The sequence below is a fragment of the Triticum aestivum genome, chromosome 7A (genome assembly GCF_018294505.1).
Source record: "Triticum aestivum cultivar Chinese Spring chromosome 7A, IWGSC CS RefSeq v2.1, whole genome shotgun sequence".
Classification (NCBI taxonomy): domain Eukaryota; kingdom Viridiplantae; phylum Streptophyta; class Magnoliopsida; order Poales; family Poaceae; genus Triticum; species Triticum aestivum.
Window position 1 is genome coordinate 59755050 of NC_057812.1, and position 10020 is coordinate 59765069.

The 10020-nt window shown below is 45.1% G+C and overlaps 1 pseudogene; it reads left to right on the forward strand.

Annotated features, from left to right (window-relative positions):
* Nucleotides 1-5060: 5060 nt before the first annotated feature.
* Nucleotides 5061-5623, forward strand: LOC123151874 (early nodulin-93-like; annotated as a pseudogene).
* The last annotated feature ends 4397 nt before the right edge of the window (nucleotides 5624-10020 follow it).

Here is a 10020-nt window from a genome sequence, read left to right on the forward strand (position 1 = left end):
AGCCGACTCGAAAACAGCACTCCTAAACCTAACACAACGTACTACACCAAATCTACTACCAACCGGACACGAAGTCCTACTACAACTCCAAATACCATACTCCAGAGCTTGCTCTAACCGGACTGGCAAGGACTCACACTTTCCTAATTACCGGCCACACTGATGGCACTTTACTAATCCTAAAACGACTCAAACACAACTAGCACCACATATATGTCCACCTCCTAGTAGAACTACCAAAACTAAACTAAGTTTTGTTTGGATTACCTAACAATCACCCCCTAATCCAAACAATCGACTCTTTATTCTGCGAGACACGCAGACGACCTCTTGTTCATCTTGTCTTGCAAGTTGTCTCCGATTACGCGACTTATCGGACCGCAACTTCTCTCTTTTTGCAACAATGATCATCACTTCATCATCATCTTTTTTTTTCATGCCGAGTTGTAGACCGAACCAACGATTATCCGGACTACCAGCCACGCTGCCACATCTTAGTGTGATACATACAGACTAAACGCATAGCCTCATGCATGAACTCAACTTAAGTGGCGCACGTCCATCTACACGTTGATCTTCATCTTCTTATCGGTTGCTTGTACACGGGGAGACACATCTCTTCACCCGCCTCATCTTCACTTCATCTCTTTGTCGTTGGTGCCACAACTTACCAAACGACACCTCCTATCCAGAGGCAACGCAACTCGTCATATATGTGCAACTCAACTTCACCGTATATGAACTCACCGGAACTCCTTGATCACGAATGGAAACGCAAGGCACAATTTCCTTTTTCCATCCGCTCTCATTCTCAATTCTCCTCCGCCAGTGACACATCTCAACTGCAACAGAAGATTCACACACCCGAGCTCTTGGACGCACCTTACAAGAACTCATGTCCACACCTTGACGACAGCTCACAACTTTTTCGCCTCTTCCTCGCTCCCCCCCCCCCCCCGAACGACGATCTTGACGAGATCTTCTAGCACCGCACCTCGGCACAACCGCTCCCGTCAACGATCTCCTTCCACCGCCTTGTCGACGACAACCTGTCGCCCTCCTTCGGGTCATTCTACCCGTTGCCACGCTCATGACAGAACCTCACTGCCTTCTCGTCGCCTCTTCGCCGAAGGACAACCGCTCGACCACCCACGTCGCTGCACCACCCAGCGACTAGATCGCCCGATCCTCGTCGTTGTACCACCCAACGACTATATGGCCCGCCCTGAGGCGTTAGTCAGGTCGTCACCCCAGGGCAAGCGCGGCTTCAAGTCGACCTATCTCTAATACCAATTGTTGGAAATTCTCCCACAGGATCGATCACATCAAATACGATGAACACACGCGCACACAAAACTGATAGCCAAGGGCCCTTGTCGAGCCCTCTTTTCTTCCTCTTTATTTCTTTTGCTATTTTCTCACGGTGTTTGAAAACTCACACATCGCTGCATATATATATATATATATATATATATATATATATATATATATATATATATATATATATATATATATATATATATATATATATAGACCTGGCTGGCTAGCAAGCCGACTCGAGAACAGCACTCCTAAGCCTAACACAACGTACTACACCAAATCTACTACTAACCGGACACGAAGTCCTACTACAACTCCAAATACCATACGCTAGAGCTTGCTCTAACCGGACTGGCAAGCATTCACATCTATCTATCTATCTATATCTATACTTATACTAATTACAGACTCCCTAACAATTACCTATTACCTACCTATACTAATTACAGACTCCCTAAAAATTACCACATTAATCAATAATTAGGAGCCGTTAATCTGGTGGTGCCAAATTATTACGGTGTAGATTGATCCTAAATTCCCATGTTAGTTATTCCATAGTTAAAAAATATTAACTAGAAATTATGAACCATCAGATGAAGGTCGTAGCATGCGTTCTATCACGACTCCTTCCTTCCTATTTAATAAATATTAAAAGAACATGACCCATAAAAATATTCAAAGAACAGACTATATGATTTAAAAGAAGAGTCCATGTGTTGCACGTCCTAAAAGCTAAATCCTGAGATCGCCCAATCATTTTTCTTTCTAGCCGTCAATTCCTATTCGAGGTAGTGCAAAGCCAAAAGATTTCTTGATGTCTGCAGCTTCTTGACACGAACACAACAACCTCTCATGATCTCATCCATGGATGCCTCTCCCCGTCGCTGCCGCCGCCATCGCTGCAGTTCTCGGTGATCTCGCTGCCCTATTTTCTCTTTCTCAGTGTCATCTCCTTGGCGCTATGAATTTTCGTTATTGATTAGGGGACAGGGAAGGGAGCGGGGAGTTGTTTAAATCGGCATTGTTGTGAACTCGGGCGACAAAGTAGGATCAATCAAGAGAAGCTTCAGTTCAAATTCATGAAGAGAACTGCTATCAACGTCCAGCAACCTAGGGATTCAATTTTTTATATGTTAATCTACTTCAAGTCTCCTCTCCACCTTTTGCACAATCTCTCTCTAAAAAGGGGGGGGGGGGGGGGGGGGGGGGGCAGCCCCAGTGCATGTAGCTCCCGCTTGCGCAGGGTCTGGGGAAGGGTCCAACCACTTTGGGTCTATTGTACGCAGCCTTTCCCTACATTTCTGTAAGAGGCTGTTTCCAGGACTTGAACCCGTGTGGTCACAAGGCAGCAGCTTTACCACTGCGACAAGGCTCCCCTTCTTGCACAATCTCTCTCTCAAGAAAAAAAATTGAATCCATACTGCCAGGCGCTCCTCTCCTTCCTCGAGGCCTTCTGGCATGGTGCCTTATTTCTAATCTCATGGGCGTGGCATGTCGTTCACTCTTTCCAGGTGCCCTTCCACCTTCCCGTATAACGACATGAAGATAGTCAGGCAGGGCAGCGATCGCCCCACCGTAAGCTTCAGGTCGGTTCCTCAGGTAAGCACCACTGTATTTAGAACTAATAAACTGATGTCATCCCATTTCTTAGAAAATAGGATAACCGATCCTGCATGGCAAGTTGACTCCCTGAAGCTGATTTCCCATCTGTCCAAGTTTGTGGATTTCTCAAACTTGATTACCACTTTGAGTATTCTACTCTTTTTCACCTAATGGCAACTTACATGCACGTAATTCTAACAAATAAAATCATATTACCTTTGTTACATCGACATCGTTCAGATTTCAGACTAACATTGTACACAGATTATTTGGGTGTGCAGGCTGCAACTTTTCTGGCATTGCTGGTTCAGTTTCGACTTTGTGTCAATGAATTTGTGCACGGGATACGAGCCTTAATGTTGCTTCCAATAGATTTGAGTCAAGATGTAGCCGGACATCTCGGAGAGTTACCACTTTAGTTGTGCAAGATCAAAACACATAATTACAAGCCACCCGTTCTGATGTTTATATTTGCCCGTGTTCCTCCACAGGCTAAGCACATGCAGACAGATGCAGCCTAGGAATGCTCAGCATGAGATGAGTGTGCTGCAGGTGGACACGTGCAAGGCAACAGTAGGGGAGTGGCATGCAAAGCCACCGCCGCAGCTGACAACCAACTGTAAAATTACTTCGGATGTAAGGCTGGAAGCATCATGATACATATGTTGATAATGTTGTAATTTGTTCATTGGATAAGCAGATATGAGGCCAGTAGTGCGTGTGCTGCAGGTGGAGACGTGCCAGGCAAGAGCGGGGGCATAGAACGCAGAGCCGGCAGGCGGCAGCGATGAGAGGAAGACAGGCTAGCTGACAACGAACTATACTTTGGATGGAAGGTTTTAGCATCATGACATATATATGTTGCTTTTGTTGTAGTAATGTGTTTGTTCTCCTCTTTAGTCCTAGCAGATCTTATATCTCCGTCTCTCTCACCAGTTAGATCATACCTATAAAAAATTGTACATGTATGTCCCTTAACCAGTTAGATCACTGTTATTAGGGTAAGACTGATCATGTCATTATGTTTTCTATCTGAGACTGACATATACGTACTTATTTATCTACAAATGAAAATTTCTTCCTAAGAAAATAATGGTAATTGGCATGGTAGCAATGTTTGTAAATGTTATTTTAGCATCACTCGGTCCAATCTAACTGCCTGTTTTTTTCGTTGAGAAATTCTGCAACTTCACTGCAAATTGGTCTACCAGCTACAAGAAAAAAATACTTACTGTGTTGACTCACCATGACAGGATCATATCACAAATTGTCGTTGTGGCACTTCTGCTTTATACTGAGGTGAACCATGTGATGCGTACTAATTTAGTTTCATCAAGATATCAATATAATTTATGTTTTAGAGCAGGCATATAAATCTGTTGTATACTCCACTTATTAATTTATTTCATTGGATTAACGTTTATGTTTCTATGTGTCATTGGTATTTTCTTTGCTAGACTATGTTAAAGTTCATGACGGATATGCTGATTATCCTAAACAGAAGAATAATATGCATTTACATCATAAAATTTATCAGAATCATGGTTTGAAGACTCCAATGTCACTTAAATTCTACTATGAACATTTGTTTTGGGACATGCATTGTTATGAATGTAATAAACTTTCTCAAGAGACAAGCTCCAATGGTACTCTCAAGTGAGTGCATAATGTAGCATTAATATTTCTATGAAGTTGTACATTCGTTTTCAGGAAATAAAAGAAAGCACATTTGCATTTTTAAATCTTTGAACTGTATGTATGAAGTTGTAGCAATTTAGAATGGTATATGGACAGTAATTGTGTAATGCCATTAAATTGCTATGCGGTTCACAAATTTCAGGGTATTAAAATTGTCACTCAGAACATTATCTTTATTTCTTTTGTTTTATCATTACTATAATTCTATTCAGATGCCTAATATGAATGAAAAGGTTAATCCCTCGAGTTCCAACATAACAGTTTAACAAGTTATTTTTTAAAACAATAAACCACTAGCCCACGGGTACACGACTAGCTTTCCTAATTACCGGCCACGCTGATCGCACTTTACTAATCCTAAAACGACTCAAACACAACTAGCACCACATATGTGTCCACCTCCTAGTAGAACTACCAAAACTAAACTAGGTTTTGTTTGGATTGCCTAACAGGCCGGCCAGCAATGCCCGTGTCCTTCTGCTGTTAACATTGCAGCCTATGCGCTGAAACTTGATGGCCATTAACATGCCTGTGTTGCTTCGGAACTGCAGAGGCTGCCATGGCAGGAGCCAAGGCTGCGGCCGTCGCCACCGTCGCTGTCGCAGTCCCCACCGTGAGTACTTCCACTGGAACACAACCATTCACCCTGCACCGTAAGTACATTTATCTCATCCGTGCGATTTGTCTGCCTTCCCTGCAGCTGGCGAGCGTGAGGATGTTGCCGTAAGCCAAGGCACACCTCAACCCGACCGGGCAGGCGCTGATCATCTCCACCGTCGCCGGGATGGCCTACCTCATCATCGCCGACAAGACTATCCTCTCCATGGCCAGGAAGCACTCCTTCGACGTCGCGCCGGAGCACCTCAAGAATACCTCCTTCCATTGATTAGCCCATAATAGATCCATTAATAGTGCGCGATAAACTACATGCCGGCCCGTACGGCCGTACGCGTCTGCTAAATGATACTAGTATAATGTTCAGCTAGAGAGGCGATGCGATGCAGATCAGGCCTCGCGCTTCTATTCGTGCATGCACTTATCTGATGAATTTACCATGTAATCCAGCCAGTATTCTTGAATAAATGAATACTACTATTTGTACAACTCTTGTTCATCACACAAAAAAGGTTAGTTTCCTACCTCTTTATCTTTTTTTTTACAGGAAAGGCTGAAATAAATTCAGAAAACGCAGACACCAATGTCAAAGTCTAAAATTTGAATCTTCGTGGACTGGGATACCACCGTCCTCCTAACTATCGAACCACAGGTTTGTTCACTTCAACCTCTTCATCTTAACGATGCACATATTAGTTGAGTATTGTTATTAGATTGAAAACATAGGATAGAGTAGGAAGTACTCTGACTTGTATCTGTCATCATGAGCCATGTAGTGGAATTCTTCTCTTCCCTCCTCTCGGCAAACCTGATATGGGCTTTAGGATCTGCCTCTCCTTCTGGGACAACTGTGACATGATCACTACGGATGAAAATGCTGCTCTCATGCCGCCCCTGTCCGAAGAGGAAAATTTTCTCTCCATTAGTAAAGCAAATGCCAACTCTGCTTCGGGCCCGGATGGCTTTTCCATACCTTTCTTTAGGAAATTCATGCCTCAACTGTGGGGTCTTATCTGTGCGATTATCCAAGGTTTCTATTTGGGGACGGTTGATATCTCTAGACTTAACTATGCGGTCATGTCCCTCATACCTAAAATTAAGGGCGCGGAACTCATTTCTCAATTTCGGTCTATTGCCCTTATCAATAACTTTGCTAAATTCCCAGCCAAATGCTTCGCCATGCGTCTTACCCCTGTTTCCCACCGTACCCTCTCTCCTACTCAATCTGCCTTTGTTAAAGGCTGTTTTATCCTTGATGGAGTTTTATGCCTCCACGAGATCATCCATGATTTCATAAAAATTGGCAGCAGGGTCGTGATCCTTAAATTGGATTTTGAGAAAGCCTACGATTCTGTGAGTGGGATTTTCTTTGGCAGGTCCTTTTGGCCAAAGGCTTTGATGGTAATTTTGTTCATAGAATGATGCAGATGGTCTCGGGGGGCCACACTGCTATCACTGTTAATGGTAGGATTAGCAATTTCTTCAAAAACTCTAGAGGCCTCAGGCAAGGGGACCCGACCTCTCCCATTCTCTTTAATTTTGTTGCGGATGCCCTCTCGAATATCCTATCCAATGCTGTGTTAGCCAGGCACATATCCCCTATAAGCTCTCATCTCATTTGCGAGGGCATTACCCATCTACAATATGCTAACGACCCGATTATCATGGTGGAACTTAATGATCCCTGTCTCTCACATGTCAAGTTTCTTCTCCTATGCTTCGAGGCATTGTCAGGCCTGAAAATTAATTTTGCTAAGAGTGAAGTAATAGTCACTGGGGTATCAGATGATGAGGCCCTGCGTGTTGCACATTTGCTCAACTACTCTCTAGGTTCCTTTCCTCTGAAATATCTTGGGCTACCTATTTCATCCGACAAACTTCTGGCCAAAGATTTTGCTCCCACGGTGGCCAAGGTGGGCAACCGAGTCATACCATGGAGGGGCAGATATAATGCTCAAGCTGGAAAGGTCGCCATGATTAATGCGTGTCTCTCTTCCCTCCCTATGTTTGTGATGGGGTTTTGTCTCCTTACTAATGGCACTCATGCTGGTTTTGACAAACACAGAGGTGCCTTTTATTGGAATGCGGTAGATAACAAGCGCAAATGCCGTATGGTCAAGTGGGACCAAATTTGTCGACCCAAAAGCCTTGGGGGGCTGGGCATTATTAATACCTTAGTCATGAACAAGTGTCTGATCATCAAGTGGTGGTGGAAGATCATGACAACCTCGGATAAACCACTTTGGTATAACATTCTTAAGGCCAAATACTTCCCTTCTTCCAGCCCCATGTTTGCCCCCGCTTCTGGTGCCTCTCAGTTCTGGAAAGACCTCGTCAAACTCAGGCTAGTGTTCCAAGGCTTAGTCAAGTTCGTTGTGCATAATGGCAGATCTACGAGGTTTTGGCTCAACTGGTGGTACGGTCCTACAACCCTTGTTGTTTCTTTCCCAGTGTTGTTTTCATACTGTCCTGACCGAGAGATCTCGATCTTTGATCTCTCTGACAATAATTGGGACCTTTAGCTACGCCATTCTCTATCTCCCAGAGAGTTGGTTGATTGGCACCGTCTTGTTTCCCACTTCCATTTGCTCTCGGAGGAGGAGGAATCGCTGGTGTGGCCTCATTCTTCTTTTGGGCGGGTTTCTGTTAAATCTTTATATCGCAAGCTGATCTCTGGCTTGACTACTTCCAAATTCAAGTGGATCTGGAGGGCCCGCATCCCTCCAAGATTAAGGTTTTTCTACAGCAGGCCTCCCGCGGGCGCTTGTCGGCTGGTGACAAAATTCGCAAGCGTAATGGCCCTGGCTCTGATTGCTGTGGATTATGTGGTCAGTGAGAGGACACGACTCATATCTTTTTCAATTGTGTCTTGGCTAAACTCTTTTGGTCCTGTATCAGATCGTGGCTTCATGTCTCTTGGATACCGAACTCCTTCTCCGAGCTTCGTCTTTTGGCCTCTAACCTGGTTGGGGCCCAGAGAAGAATGTTTTGGGTGGGATTTGCAGCTGTTTGCTGGACTCTCTGAACAACTAGGAATATGTTTACCATTGAACATAACTTTCCTACTAATCCTGCTGATTGCTTATTTTGAACTTGCATATTCTTGCAACAGTGGAGATTATTGACTAAGGAGGAAGATCGGGATGCTTTTGATGAGATGACGTCCAAAATTTGGGTTACAGCTACCTCCCTCCCTCGCACTCAAGCTGGCAGTTAGGAGTTGTTGGCCCTGATAGCGTCGTTCTTGAGTCTCCGGCCTGCGTGTCGTGTACTGGCCTGGGAGCCACGTACGTTAAACCTCTGTTTGTTCGTTGTGGCACAGATACAATGATGTCCTTGTGGATGTTGGTTGGTTTCGTTTGTTATGACTCTGTGTGACGCCCCCGATTTGACTGTACACTAATCATGCACGCAAATGTGTACGATCAAGATTAAGGACTCACGGGAAGATATCACAACACAACTCTAGACACAAATTAAAATAATACAAGCTTTATGTTACAAGCCAGGGGCCTCAAGGGCTCGAATACATAGCTCGAATACACAAGAGTTAGCGGAAGCAGCAATATCTGAGTGCAGACATAAGTTAAACAAGTTTGCCTTAAGAAGGCTAGCACAAAGGTAGAAACGATAAAATAGGCAAGGCCTCCTGCCTGGGACCTCCTAAACTACTCCTTGTCATCGTCAGCGGCCTGCACGTAGTAGTAGGCACCTCCAGTGGAGTAGGAGTCGTCGTCAACGGTGGCGTCTGGCTCCTGGGCTCCATCGTCTGGTCACAATAACCGGGTATAGAAAGGGGAAAAGGGGGAGCAAAGCAACCATGAGTACTCATCCAAAGTACTCGCAAGCAAGGAACTACACTACATATGTATGCATTGGTATCAAATGGAAAAGGGTAGCATAAGTGGACTGAACTGCAGAATGCCGAAATAAGAGGGGATAGCTAGTCCTATCGAAGACTACGCTTCTGGCAATCTCCATCTTGCAGCATGTAGAAGAGAGTAGATGGTAAGTTCACCAAGTATCATCGCAGAGCATAATCCTACCCGGTGATCCTGCCCTTGTTACCCTGTGAGAGAGCAATCACCGGTTGTATAAGGTCAAGGTACAACTCTGGGTCGTCCTTTTACCGAGGGACACGGCTACTCGAATAGATCAACTTCCCTGCAAGGGTGCACCAGATTTCCCAACACGCCCGATCCCCTTTGTCTGGACACACTTTCCTAGGTCATGCCCGGCCTCGGAAGATGAACACGTCGCAGCCCTACCTAGGCACAATAGAGAGGTCAGCGCGTCGGTCTAAATCCTATGGCGCAGGGGTCTGGGCCCATCGCCCATTGCACACCTGCACGTTGCGTACGTGGCCGGCGAGCAGACCTAGCCTCCGTTATACAAGAGCAGGCGTTCAAGTCCAACCCGGTGCGCCGCTCGGTCGCTGACGTCACGAAGGCTTCGGCTGATACCACGATGTCGAGTGCCCATAACTGTTCCTGCGTAGTTGGTTAGTGCGTATAGGCCAGTGGCCAGACTCAGATCAAATACCAAGATCTCGTTAAGCCTGTTATTTTGAAATAACCACGGACGCCGACCAGGGCCAGGCCCACCTCTCTCCTAGATGGTCTCAACCTGCCATGTCGCTCCGCCACTAAGATCCACTCAGAGGGCCGTCGGGACTGACATCCTTTTGAACCCATTCCGTGAATCACTCGCGGGTACTCTACGAGCCAACCCAACTTTAGTCACCACAAGTATCATATAATATGTATATAAGTATATACCCGTGAT